We start from the raw sequence: 13,754 nt of genomic DNA, 5'->3' as shown, positions 1-13,754 counted from the left end.
CAACTGGCCTTCTAGCAAGAGGACTGTTCTGTTGTTTGGGGTTTTAATATACATTCTCAGGATTTTAAAACTAAAATCCTGAATATAATCCAGCTTAGTTCTCTGCCAGCTCACCAGTCTTTTCATTATACCCAGTTTTTGGCCCTCTCCCCCTGCTTAAACCCCTCGGTGATGACCCTTCATGCCTGCCCTGTGTAGCTCATTATTAAAGTGTTCTTCCTTTATATGAGATCAGATCTGTTCTCTGATAACTCCACCCTCTGGCCAGGCCACATAGGGTAAAGCTGATCAGGCTTCCATGTTTTCTTCAGCTGTTTCTCATATAATGTGTCCTTGAGCCTCACCCCACCCTCAATCCTTGAGTCCCCCATGTGAGCTTTTGTCTCCAGGCAAGTGTCATATTGTGAGGAAATTTGTATCTCTGGGTTACGAACTTCCATCCCTCAGCAAGATTAATCATTTGAAGTAAATCTACTATTCCTTTTCATCTTGGAAACTTTTTCAAAAGAAAGGGACACAAATGACATCCACCTTAGAGTTTAGCCTTTGCTTTTTGGTGCCTGTTTGGGGAGCCCTGATAGCTGATTATTTTCACTAGCTTGGAGATAAACTCCAGGAGTTCAAGCTGTTTAGGTAATTCTGGCTTTCGGCCCACCTGCCCCAGCTTTCCAGAACAGTCACTTCCACAAGAAACACTGATACTTGTCAGTCACATATAGGAAGAGATTAGAAGGATGAGTGCCATTTATTACATTTTAAAATTGTATCCTGGCTTAAGGAGGGGGATGGATTATTCCAGCATGCGGAGGCTGTGCACAACCAGGTAGACTCATTAGCTAAACCCATGAGCTCTTGTTGGTAGTTTTCTTTTTATGATACAGTCCCAAAGGAGGCAGATGAGGACTCAGTAATAATGAAATGTGCATCAGTTACTGAACTTTTAGCACATCCTGGGCACTGGGCTACATGCTCTCCCTACATTGACCAGAGGTTAAGTGACGTGTTCAGGCTCACAGAGCTGGTCAGCCAAGCATCGAGGATTTCAGCCCACCCGCCTGGTCCCAGAGTTGGCTCCCTTCTTAGCTTGGCGCTCCTGCCTCCCCCAGTGCAGGTGCAGACGCTCAGCCAACCATGCTGCTTTATTTGAAGCAACTCCATATGCTTCATAAGCACAGGATGCTTCACTTAGAGTGATGCTGATGGAAATCTAATCACTAAACGAAGAACAGGGAGAGGAATAAGGGCAGAGATGTCCATTCCCACTAGATCTGCTTGGAACCTCCTGGGAAGCAGCATGGGAGATGTAGAGAGCACTGAGGCTGGCCTCAGAAAGTTCAAGCACTCTTTCTGCTCTGCCCTGTGCTTGCTGTGTGCCCGTGGGCGAGTCACTGAGCCCATCTCCACCTCCGTGACCTTACAGAGTTGTTGTTACAAGGATAATGCCTGGGAAAGTATTTTCTAAACTCTTCCATGGTCTGTAACTTAGGTCATTTTTTTATTGTGCCTGTCGTCATCAACACCCTTTCTCTGTCACTCTGCTCTGGCTTACCTGGCTGGACAAGCAGACTCAGGAGAATCAAGGGGTCCCTAAAATCCAGTGTATGGAAGGTCTTGTTTTATTATCATTACAGAATTTTTTTTAAAAAAAGAACTTCTTTTAGCAAGTTATAGGACGTTTTACTAAGGGAGCTGTCACAAAGTGCCCCACCTTAAGGACCCAGTTGACATTTTGCCACCTGCCCCCCCCCCCCCGGCTTTCCCTCCTGAGGTTGCACATGTACCAGGAACCGCCTTCACTGCCCATGCACACAGTCCCCAGCTCAGTCCCTTTCTCACGCACGATCCTCTTTAGGACCCTTTCTCTCTCACCTTCTTTCCTGATTCCAGCCCAGATATTTCAGGGTAAGTCTGCATTTCTTTTATTTATTTAGCTTTTTTTTTTTTACATTTCTTTTATAAGAAAATAGAATTAATCGTGATGTGAAATTATTAAGTTAAGTTCTACCTCTGTGACAGAGAAGAGACAAGTTGTAAGGATTAAAAAAGCTCAATGAAATATAATAGGGATTTTTGGTCATTGCTAAAAATAAGGTTCCTCATCTGGGTAGCCACCAAACGACGCTCCAGCATCCTCTCTGATCTGCTCTCTGCCCCCTCTCTGCCTCTGTGGGTTCCAGGAAGTGGGACTCACAGAGGGCTCAAGGTTTAGGTCAGTGCATGTGACTGTGAGTGACAAGCACAAGAAAAGCCTTTCCAGTACCCACAGTGACGGCAGGGGGTGGGGGGCAAAAACTCAGCGGTACCCTCTCTGTTTTCTGATGGAGGGTGCTACTTGGCCTATGAACTCAAGCCACACAGACCAATCAACTTTGAGTCAATGTATGTTTATGTTGTGCTGACAAAAACGGTAGGGTTGGATGTAATGCAGGGTTTCCTACTTTTTCTACTTTGTAGATAACTTGAGAAGTCTATTCAGATTCCTCACTAATGCTTCATGCAGTTCAAGATGTGTAAAACTTTTTTATTCAGTGTTAACTAATTTTATTTTTAAAAATCACCACATGCTAAACACTGAAGAAGTCTAATAATTCTTCACAGTGGTATAGACGTTATAGTTTACAAAGCCATTTAAAATATGTTGACTCATTTGGTATCTTAGCAACATTTTGGGTGGATTTTGCTTCTGGGCACTAAGCTGGGAACCTAACCGCTATTTAGAACAGGGCTCAGCAGACTATAGTCTGAAGGCCAAGTTTGGCCCACAGCCTGTTTTTGTGTCACCTAGGAGCTAAGATTGGTCTTTATATTTTTAAAAGATTGTAAACAAAAGCAAACAGCCCCCAAAGCTGAACCAGTGACAGAATATGGCATGCAAAGCTGAAGATTTTACCATCTGGCCCTTTACAGAAGACGTTTATGGACCCTGATTTAGAACATTATTTCTCTGAAAAGGTGTTGTGAGTTCCAGAAAGCTTATTTATAAAATAGGTTTTTGGGTTATTGCATGCTTTTAAGTCATGGACTCTCTAAATCCTTTTGAAAGGATTTAGTCATGTAGCCATGTGAGAAAGCTCACCAAATACAACATAAATAGTAAAGTATGTGTTATAATGTTCTATTCATACATGTCAAATGAAGTTATACAAATCCATGTTTATACATATGTAGAAGACTTCTAGAAGGATAAATACAAGTATGCTAATGATGGTTGCTTGGGGGTGGGGGCATGTTCTCTGGGGGCTTATTGGGGAAGGGAACTTTTCACTTTATTCTCTTCAGTATGCTGTGGATTTTTTTTCTAATCATGAGCACATGTTATTTTTATAGGTGGAACATAAGGAGAGTTAAATGTCCTAACTTGAATAAGTTCGATTTATATAAATATGTAACTTTGTCCTCGCGCCCCCACCCCCCCCAATCTGGTAAATATAGTTAGAGATATATTTTCCTGGAGCATCACATGTGGATCACAGAAACAGACATCACCCAGGTCACACATCAGCTGTGGAGCTGAGCCAGTTTGGAGCAGGTAAACTGGCTGGGCCTGGGCAGCTTGTCCCCAAGGATGCACTGACTTTTTCTCTTCTTCCCAGACAGGGTTTTGGATAAGGCACTGGGCCTCCAGGCAGAAGACAGGCGCCTGTGCGGGATGGTGTTGCTGGTAGAGGGCTGAGCTGCTGAGAGCACCTTAGCTCCGTACTTGCCAAACCTGTGCAGTTCGTCCAGGCTAGACAAAGGGATGGGTCTCTGCTTGCAGGATCATTTCACTCGTCAGCTTCTCCCACTGGGTCTCTGTCTGCTTGCATTTAGTGAGCTCACAGGCCATTTGACTGCTGGGGATTGCTCTCCCTGGATCCCCAGGGCTGGCCCTTACCCACTGTCACAAGCTGAGCTCAGTCAGCAGGAAAGGAGAGGCTCAGAGCTGGGGATCGACTATTCCCACTGGGTCAGGGGACTGTGCTGAGATGGAGGTGGGGCAGACTAGGAAGAAGGGCAGGCTGGCACGGTCACAGGTGGCAGAGCTGAGCTTGCGTTGGCGGTGGAGTAGGGCTGTCAACAGATTGGAGGCTCAGGCTCTGCCTGGGTTGGGGAGGAGTCAAGGTCAGAGAACTGGCAGAGCCAAGGCAGGACCGAGTCCCAGAGGGGTTAGGCTGGTTATCCAGGGACCTCAGGGACTTCAAGTCAGGGACCCCCTCATATTGGAGCTGGAGATTTCTCTTCCTTAGTTCTTTGCCCAGTATCCTGTCTTTGCCAAGATAAAAGGTCACATTCAAAGATACCGTCAATCTAGGAGGACAACATGAGTAAGAAGAGCTTGCAAACAAGGCAAGGAGAAATCAAGTGACATAAAATGGATTGATTAGTGAAGCCATGCACAGAATATCCGCTGGGTCCTCAGGTGGGAGGAGCTTGGTCATCAGAGCTTGCCCTCTCTTCCTCTTGGGACTCCTACTACCACACAAACAAGCCTGAGTTAGCCTGCTTGAGATCATGGCTGAGTCTCAGCTGATACTGAACCAGTCACCAGACATATAAGTGAAGCCATCCTGTATCATCCAGCTATATCTGAGTTGGCCTAGATGGCCAGCCAGCACAAAGAATCATGAGGGGAAAAAAATGTTTATTTTAAGCCACTAATTTTGGGATGATTTGCTATAAAACAAAAGCTAGCTTGTAACATTTAGCTACCACACTCTTGAGCAGTGGAAAGTGAGTTTATTTAACAGGAGGGGTTAACATGACAAAATCCTTAAATGATAAAGGGGTTTTTAGGGCAGGATGGATTTTTGTGATGAAAGTCATGAAAAAATAGTAATAAATAACAGCTAACATTTATTAAGCACTTCAGGTTAGGTACAGAGCTAAGAGTTTTAATTAACATGGATTATCTCATTATGAGGAAAGATACTGTTATTTCCATTATACAGTTGAGAAGCTGAGGATCAAGGACATTAAATTACTCTACAAGGTCTCATGGTTAGAAAGGGGGAAGAGTTAGGATGTAAATCCTGAGTCTGTAAAACTGCAGAACCAACATTTTTTTTATATTGATTTTGAAACTTAAAAAAAAATTATTTATTGGTTGCACTGGGTCTTCGTTGCTGCTGGCGGGCTCCTTAGTTGCAGCTCTCAGGGTCCTTAGTTGCGGCTTGCAGGCTCCTTAGTTGTGGCATGCGAACTGTTAGTTACGGCATGCATGTGGGATCTAGTTCCCTGACGGAGATTGAACCCGGGCCCCCTGCATTGGGAGCACGGAGTCTTATCCACTGCGCCACCAGGGAAGTCCCAGAACCAACATTCTTTTTTTTTTTTTTTTTGCGGTACGTGGCCCTCTCACTGTTGTGGCCTCTCCCGTTGTGGAGCACAGGCTCCGGACGCGCAGGCTCAGTGGCCGTGGCTCACGGGCCCAGCCGCTCCGCGGCATGTGGGATCTTCCCAGACCGGGGCATGAACCTGTGTCCCCTGCATCGGCAGGCGGACTCTCAACCACTGCGCCACCAGGGAAGCCCCGAGAACCAACATTCTTAAACACTAATAACTCTAGGGTTTCCAGCCTAGGAGAATCTACAAATGGCTATTCCATAAATTCAAATGGAAGAGCCATGAAGTGGAATTAAAACTGAGTTGACCAGGGAACTGAGGGGGAACTGAGTTCCCCTCAAATCACATCTCTGATTTCTGGATAAACATGGAGTGAACCCATGCATTTGTTTCTGTTGCTTGCTAAAATCCCAATAAATTGCAGCAAAAAGAGCAAATTAAACCCAAAGCAGGAATCAATGAAACAGAAAATTTTAAATAAATCAATAAAACCAAAAGCTGGTTATTTCAGATTAACTTGATAAACTTCTGGCTCAGACTGATTAGAAAAAAAGAAAAAACCAATTAATAGTATCAGGGAAGAGAGGTGACACCTCTATTAATTATACTAATATTTAAAAGGAATATTATGAACAACTTTGTGTCAATAAATTTTAAAAACTTAGATGAAATGAATAAAAAATATGAATATACAAATTACCAGAAGTCACTAAAGAAGAAGTAAATAACTTGAAGAGCCTTTATTAAAGAAATTGGAATTGTAGTTAAAAACCTTCTCTCACAGAAAACTTCAGGTGCAGATGACTTCCCTGGTGAATTCTATCAAACAAGGAAGAAAAAATAATTCTAAATAAACTCTTAAACTATTGAAAAGGAGGGAATACTTTCCAGCTCATTTTATGATCGCAACATTACCATGATACCAAAACCAGACAAAAATATTACAAGAAAGAAAACTACAAACCAATATCTCTTATTTGCAAAAATTCTAAAGAAAATTTTAGGAAGTTTAATCCAACAACATATTAAAGGATAATATATCATGACCAAGTATGATTTATCCCAGGAATGTGTAGTTGGTTTCACATTAAATAAATCAACATGATTCATCATATTTACAAACTGAAAAAGAAAAACGCTATGTTCATTTCAATAGATGCTGAGAAAGCATTTGACCAAATATAATATCCATTCCTGGTAAAAAAAACAAACAAACAAACTCAAAACCAGGAATAGAAGGAAACTTCCTCAATCTGATAAAGGCCATCTACAAAACAACCAGCCAGCATCATATTTAGTGGTGAAAGACTGAATACTTTCCAACCTAAGATCAAGAACAAGACAAGGATGTCTACATGTACCATTTCTATTCAATATTGTACTGGAGGTACTAGCTAATGCAGTAAGGCAAGAAAAAGAAAGAAAAAACACATGGATTGGAAAGGGAGACATATAATTTTCCTTATTTACAGATGACATGTCTATGTAGAAAATCCTAAAGAGTCAACAGAAAAAGCCACTCGAACTAATAAGTTTAACAAAGTTATGGAATATAAGGTCAAAAAACAAAAATTAATTTTATCTCTATATATTAGCAATGAACAATTGGAAACTTAAAAATAGCATTCATGTAAAAATATGAAATAGGGATAAAATTTATCAAGATATGTTTATCAAGATAAATTTATCAAGATAAATTTATCAAGATATAGCTGTACAAGGAAGGTTAAAGAACATTGCCAAGGGAAATTGAAGAAGGTCTAAGTACATGGAGAGATCTACAATGTTGTGAATTGAAGGGCATGGTGTTATTAAGATGTCAACTCTCCTCAAATTGATTTATAGATTTAAGGAAATGGAGTAGGCAGACTCTCTGAGGCAAGGAGCACTTCAGTGGGAAAATCCTGAGGCTGGCTCTGCATCTCTACCTCCAGTATGAGCCTCAGTCCATGAGCAAGCTGCTCTTTAAGGCTTGGCCTTTGCAGATCTTGGGCAACCAACACTCCTCAAGGGGGGAGGGAGATTCCTTGGTCACTGGACCCCTTGACCGCTCAGACAGCCATTTAGTTTCTGTACATCTTCCAGCTCACAGGCTCTCAGAACATCTTCCAGTTGTGGCTCAGGAGCTGCAGTCATCTTGAACTTCTTCCCTGGACTTTTTGGCCTTTGAAGGAATCCCTAAATTAATCTCCAACATCCTTTTCCTAAAATGGAAAGAAGATGCTTACCTCCAGACCCTCTCCTCCCTGTTCTCTGCCTCTGGGGTACTGCTTCTCTGTGACTAGAGTCTGTTGGGACATGACTCCACTCTCATCCCTTGGGTCATGTCCTGCCATTGTTTGACTTGGAGTGACTCTGGACTGCCTCTTTTGTCCCCCATACATTCCCACTCTGCCACAGTTTGTCCATGATGATGGTGGGAGGAGCTAAAAAGTTTGTTCTTCTCCTCCGACTGAAGGTCTTGTGTGAACAATAACCAACATCTCAGGGCTGTCTGGCCTTCCTTGTTTACAGCTGAGGAACCGGGAGAGGACTATCCAAGATGGAGACTGAACTTTTGTCGTCAGCTTCTCTCCTGACCTGCCTAAGGGTTTCTTTCAAAGAGCTAAGCAACCTCGGCTTAGCCATCCCTGAAACATGGGTGGCTGAGAGAGGAAGGTGGACTGAGGAAGGGGCCATGATTGAGTCTCTATCAGCTAAACGGTTTTATGGATTCAGGGAACTTGAGAGGTAAGCTCTACCTTTGCTGTACCCCAGACCATAAAATCTGGGCTTCTAGTGCTTGTCTAATGCCTAGATCAAGGAAGGAAAGCTTCCAAGAGGTATTCAGGCAGTGTTCCTGATTCATTGAAGGTGCTGAATTTCCAGTTTCCAAGTGGCCATAAGACTACCCAGGAGGGGGCAGTGTATAGGTGGCAACAAGCCATGAACTACACACACATACAGGGCTCCTGCTGGAGACATCTACCCAAGTTCTTGTCCAAATGAATCTTTAGGGTGTTTTCCAGTTGCCTCTGGTCTAGGTTTTCTGTTGAGCCCCCTGAGTGACATACCAGGTCACTTTCTGTCTCCTCAGAGTCAGACCCTAGACTCCTCCCAGGATAGCTTTCTAAATACCTGGGTTATTTGGGGGCTCTTCCTCAGGCTATGCACCAGACTCTTTGTGGGTCACCTTGCCTGTCCCTTCACATGGAAATTTCCTGATTGCCTCAACGTCATGTGGCCTAGATTCTTCCTTGCTGCTTTGGCCCGTACCACAGAGGGCTGTGAAGGTTCATGTTTGCCCCGTGGCCAAGAATTCCCTGCTAGTTTGCCCTGAGGCTCTATCTGTGCCAGGTGGGCCCAGTGTTGGATGAAGCTCTTTCAAAGGTGGTGCTCCAGCTGCCGCCAGATCTCATTGATAATAGGAAATTCTCTAGCAAGGATGGAGCCTGGTACTTAGGACAGAGAGGCCATGTTGCACTGCGGAACGTTGGGAGCTAGAGGATGAAAGGTTTCCTGAGCTCTTTGGACCGGAAAGAGTTGCAGCTGCTTCTAGAATAAATGCCAGTCTCGGGGTTGAATTTCTTTTGGGATGAGAGACTGCACTTCTTCCTGGGGTTCAGAGAAGGACACTCCACAGGCCCTATATGGGGTGACAGAATGGGAGAGAGGTTGAAGGTGGGCCTGAGTTAGGGGCTGGGATTGGGGCAGGGTTCAAGATCAGAGGGGGCTGGGGCTGGGGCTGCAATGGGGATATTTTAGCCTGAATATGGACTGGGCCCATTAGGGAATCCACTGAATAAGGCAAAGGGAGACACTAGTGGGGGTCAGCCACCCAAGACCAGGACAGTAGCCCCAGGGACTCACTATGCAGAGAGGGAACACCCTGGAAGAGCTGGCTTCACTTCTGCAAAGAGTCCCTTCAAGTTTTGGGGTTTGGGAACTGCCGAGGACTGCAGCTGCTTTGGTTTGTCTATGATGCTCCACAAGGCTTGGGAGCCTGTGGTGTCCTGTGTGTCTGCAAGAGACTAAAGTAGCCCCAGCCCTGGTATGATTCCATCCTTCGCGGCTGTTCTCCGGAACAGTAGTCGTTTACCTCTGTCCGCTTTCTCTCCCACCTAAGTGCATGCCACCAACCCATGGAAGATTCGATGGACATGGACATGAGTCCCCTGAGGTCCCAGAACTATCTTTTCGGTTGTGAACTAAAGGCTGACAAAGATTATCACTTTAAGGTGGATAATGATGAAAATGAGCACCAGTTATCTTTAAGAACCCTCAGTTTAGGGGCTGGTGCAAAGGATGAATTGCACATTGTTGGAGCAGAGGCGATGAATTATGAAGGCAGTCCAATTCAGGTAACACTGGCAACTTCAAAGATGTCTGTACAGCCAATGGTTTCCCTTGGGGGCTTTGAAATGACACCAACTGTGGTCTGATGGTTGAAGTGTGGTTCAGGGCCTGTGCATTATTAGTGGACAGCATTTAGTAGCTGTGGAGGAAGATGCAGAGTGAGAAGATGAAGAGGAGGAGGATGTGACACTCCTAAGTATATCTGGAAAGTGTTCTGCCCCTGGAAGTGGTAGCAAGTTTCCACGGAAAAAAGTAAAACTTGCTGCTGATGAAGATGACGATGATGATGCAGATGACGATGATGATGACTTTGATGATGAGGAAGCTGAAGAAAAAGCTCCAGTAATCTGTACAAGATACTCCAGCCAAAAGTGCACAAAAATGAAACCAGAATGGAAAAGACTCAAAACCATCAACACCAAGATCAAAAGGTCAAGAATCCTTCAAAAAACAGGAAAAGACTGCTAAAACACAGAAAGGACCTAGCTCTGTAGAAGACATTAAAGTAAAAATGCAAGCAAGTATAGAAAAAGGTGGTTCCCTTCCCAGAGTGGAAGCCAAGTTCATCAGTTAAGTGAAGAATTGTTTCCGGAAGGCTATTCAAGATCTCTGGCAGTTGAGGAAGTCTCTTTAAGAAAATAGTTTAGGGACTTCCCTAGTGGTACAGTGGTTAAGAATCCGCCTGCCAATGCAGGGGACACGGGTTCAAGCCCTGGTCCGTGAAGATCCTACATGCCGCGGAGCAACTAAGCCCATGTGCCACAACTATTGAGCTCGTGCTCTAGAGCCCACGAGCCACAACTACTGAGCCTGCGTGCCTCGACTACTGAAGCCCACGCACCTAGAGCCCATGCTCTGCAACAAGAGAAGCCACCACAATGAGAAACCCATGCTCCGCAATGAAGAGTAGCCCACGCTCACGACAACTAGAGAAAGCCCGCACACAGCAACAAAGACCCAACGCAGCCAAAAACAGATGATAATAGATAGATAGATAGATAGATAGATAGATAGAAAGAAAATAGTTGATATCTGGCTGTCCTTTTTATAATGAAGAGTGAGAACTTTCCCTACCATGTCTGATAAATATTGTCCAGGTTCCATTGCCAAGAATATGTTGTCCAAAATGCATGTTTAGTTTTTAAAGATGGAACTCCACCCTTTGCTTGGTTTTAAGTATGTCTAGAATGTTATGATAGGACATAGTAGTAGTGGTGGTCAGACAAATGAAAATGGTGGGGAGATAAAAATATACATGTGAAATAAACTCAGTATTTTAATGAAGTAAAAAAAAAGTTCTAGAAGATTTCATTGGTAGTCTGCCTCAGTTGCTTAGGAAGTGTCCCTCCTCCTTTTCTCTCTGCTCCATAATTTGGAAATGCACTCTTTTTGTGACTTGTATCTCCTGGAGCTCCTGCAGATCAGGGCTGAGGAAGAGAAGCTACCTCCTCAGCGCACCTGCTTGCCAAGTCCCCCAGAGACAGGACTCTGAGGGAGGGGAGCGCTCAGGCGGAGGAGCTGTGGAAGGCAAAAGGACACAGAGGAAGCAGCAGCTTCCCAACCTCCCCAGACATCAGAAGATCAGCTTCTACAGTCACTCTATCATGATCCTCCCAGCAGGGATCTTGCCGCAAACTGTTATCATCAAGAAGCTTGTCCAGATGGCTGCAAAAGACAGGACGTGTGCTGCAGTTGGGAGCAGAATGAGGATAGGAGGGCCCAGCAGGCCTGGCAGGAGTCACGTTCCCTACATCACTGACTTCAAGATGCTTCTTTTTTTCTTCAAGGAGGGTGCTTCTTTCAACTTCCCTTCCCTATAGGATTACCCTCTCATGTCAACCTCGGTTGCACAGGGGCCCTGCAGTCACAGAAGCCATATGCTAGGAAGAGGGGGAAGGAAAGAAGGAGAAGAGCTTCATCAATACCCGTTTTTCCAACGAGTCAACAGGTCCCATGTCACATGTGCTCCTTTCTGGCAAACTCTCCAAGCTGGGAAAGAAGGAGACTTGGTCACATGCGGTGAAGGTAGGAGCAAAGGATCTTATAGGAGGCTGAGCAAAACTGTCCTCTGGGGGAGGCTTTTGGGAGACTAGACTTCAAGAGCCCCAAGCATTATTGTACAAGGTCAAACAGTCAGTGACAACAATAGACAGGCTCAGGGATGGAATAGCATTTTATACTTTATCCCATCTGATCCTCATAACCACGGTGTGAGGGATGAAGGTCAAATGTATCTCAAGGAGGAATCTGAACCTTAGGAAAATTAAACAATTTGTCCCAAAACAGGACCCAAAAGGTCTGCCTCCAGATATCCATTCCACCGTGTCTCACACTGCCACCTAGTGGTCAAGACCCACAGGCCCGCTCCACCATTCCTCCATTCCCAGGGATGGACCTAGCAGGGAACTGGAGAAGTGTTCTTGGTTCTGACTCCTTCCTATGACTCTCCCTGCTGAGAGCTTTGTTTTCTAAGAGTGATGAGCTCTAGCAGCTGACATCCTTAGAGACTGTGGATGTGGACCTGGGTCTTACGGAAAGGAGAGATTAAGGTTAACCCTTGAGAGCTCTGGACTGAATAGGCAGAACCTTACCCACAAAATGCTCCCTCTTTGCTCCTCTTCTTCCCTGCACTGATGCTGCAAAACAAAAAAGGAATGAGGGGCTTGGCCTCAATTCTTATTCTCCTCTCTTTAGGCAGATCATAATTCACGACTAAATCTTTCTACTTTGCATTAACAGAGCTCTAATTTACTTCTCTTTTATTCATTCATAAAGTGGATAAAAATATTATTTTCTTGAAAACCTTGCAGAAAGGTCTTCTGTGTGGGATCCACAGTTGCATTTCTTCAGTTAGTAGACTGACCTCTCCTGAGGAAGGGGACAAAATCTCAGATAGGATTTGCTCCAGAAGGTGAGGTTCTGCTCCCTGAGGACAGCACTGGGGCTCCAGCATCTGATTAGAAGCTTTCAGAAGCTCAGCATTGCTATTCAGATCAGCCCTAACACAGAGGAAAGGCTTGGCCAAGACACCTGGATGGGGGGTGGGGCTGGGGAATGACTGATGAACCAGTGTTGAGGACTCCGTTCTTCGTCAGTTTTTCTGAACTCTCTTAATAATCCAATCCATGGCTCCTGAATTGCGTGATTGGGTTTCTTTTTTCCCAGACCTCGCTACAGCACCAAACAGATGGTCTGTGGGTATTGGATAAAGTTCCTAGACGCTATACTCTAGCCCCCCCTGCCCACAAAGATGATATTCTCTTCTTTCCTCAGAGTTCCCATCTCAGTTGTCTCTCTGGGCCAACATAACTTAATTTAGAAAACTGGGAAGAGGGGCAGGAAAAAAATAAAACTCAGTTACTGCTGGGGGCTCATCTTCAGTTTCTCTAGGGTGGTGGTTGGGGGGCTGGGGGGACAAAGAGTGTAGGTGAACTATAGCCTCTCAGCCTAGCAGGTCCCTCAATGCTTTCTAAATCCCTCTACCCTTCTCTGGGCCTTTTTTATTTTCTACTCCATCTTTTCATCATATCACATATATATCTTATGCTATTTCCTGTTTCTTCCGCCTAAAACCTAGATATTATCTGGGTCCTTCTTTACCCCTGGGAGATCTCAACTTGAATCTCACCAGTTCCACAGCTTTTGAAACTCTGAAGTTCTCCTATAATTTTTTGTTCATTTCCAGGGATTTACGCTGAAGTCTTTAGCTCCAGCTTCTCCGCATAATCTGTTTTTGCCTTGCATCAACACAGACATACAACTCATCCCTGTCCCCTTCAACATTTCCCGAAAAATCCATTTTCATATAAAAGAATTAGTGAGCAATGCAGCCTTTTTAAAAGATAGTGTGGGAGTGGCCCGAGGGAGAGAGGCCCATGGCATACACCATGGTAAACAACTTAAAAATCCTCTCTGATTAATTCCTTTTCTCTCGAAGTCCCTTTTGTGTTGCTCTGCCCCTGAGGGCTCTCAACTCACCCTAATTCACCCCTGCAGTGTCCCACCCTGCTGGTCCTGGTTCCTCTCTCCTCTCTCCCAGGCGCCTCCCCTTTCCCCAGCATTATAATGCTTCTCCTTTATTACACAGAGCAATTCCC

The 13,754-nt window shown here is 44.6% G+C and overlaps 1 pseudogene; it reads left to right on the top strand.

Moving 5' to 3' along the window:
* The first annotated feature begins 6,679 nt into the window (after window positions 1–6,679).
* Window positions 6,680–12,465, top strand: LOC117201893 (nucleophosmin-like; annotated as a pseudogene).
* Window positions 12,466–13,754: the final 1,289 nt, after the last annotated feature.

Source organism: Orcinus orca, chromosome 6, assembly GCF_937001465.1.
Source record: "Orcinus orca chromosome 6, mOrcOrc1.1, whole genome shotgun sequence".
Lineage (NCBI taxonomy): Eukaryota > Metazoa > Chordata > Mammalia > Artiodactyla > Delphinidae > Orcinus > Orcinus orca.
This window is presented reverse-complemented; position numbering and strand designations above follow the sequence as displayed.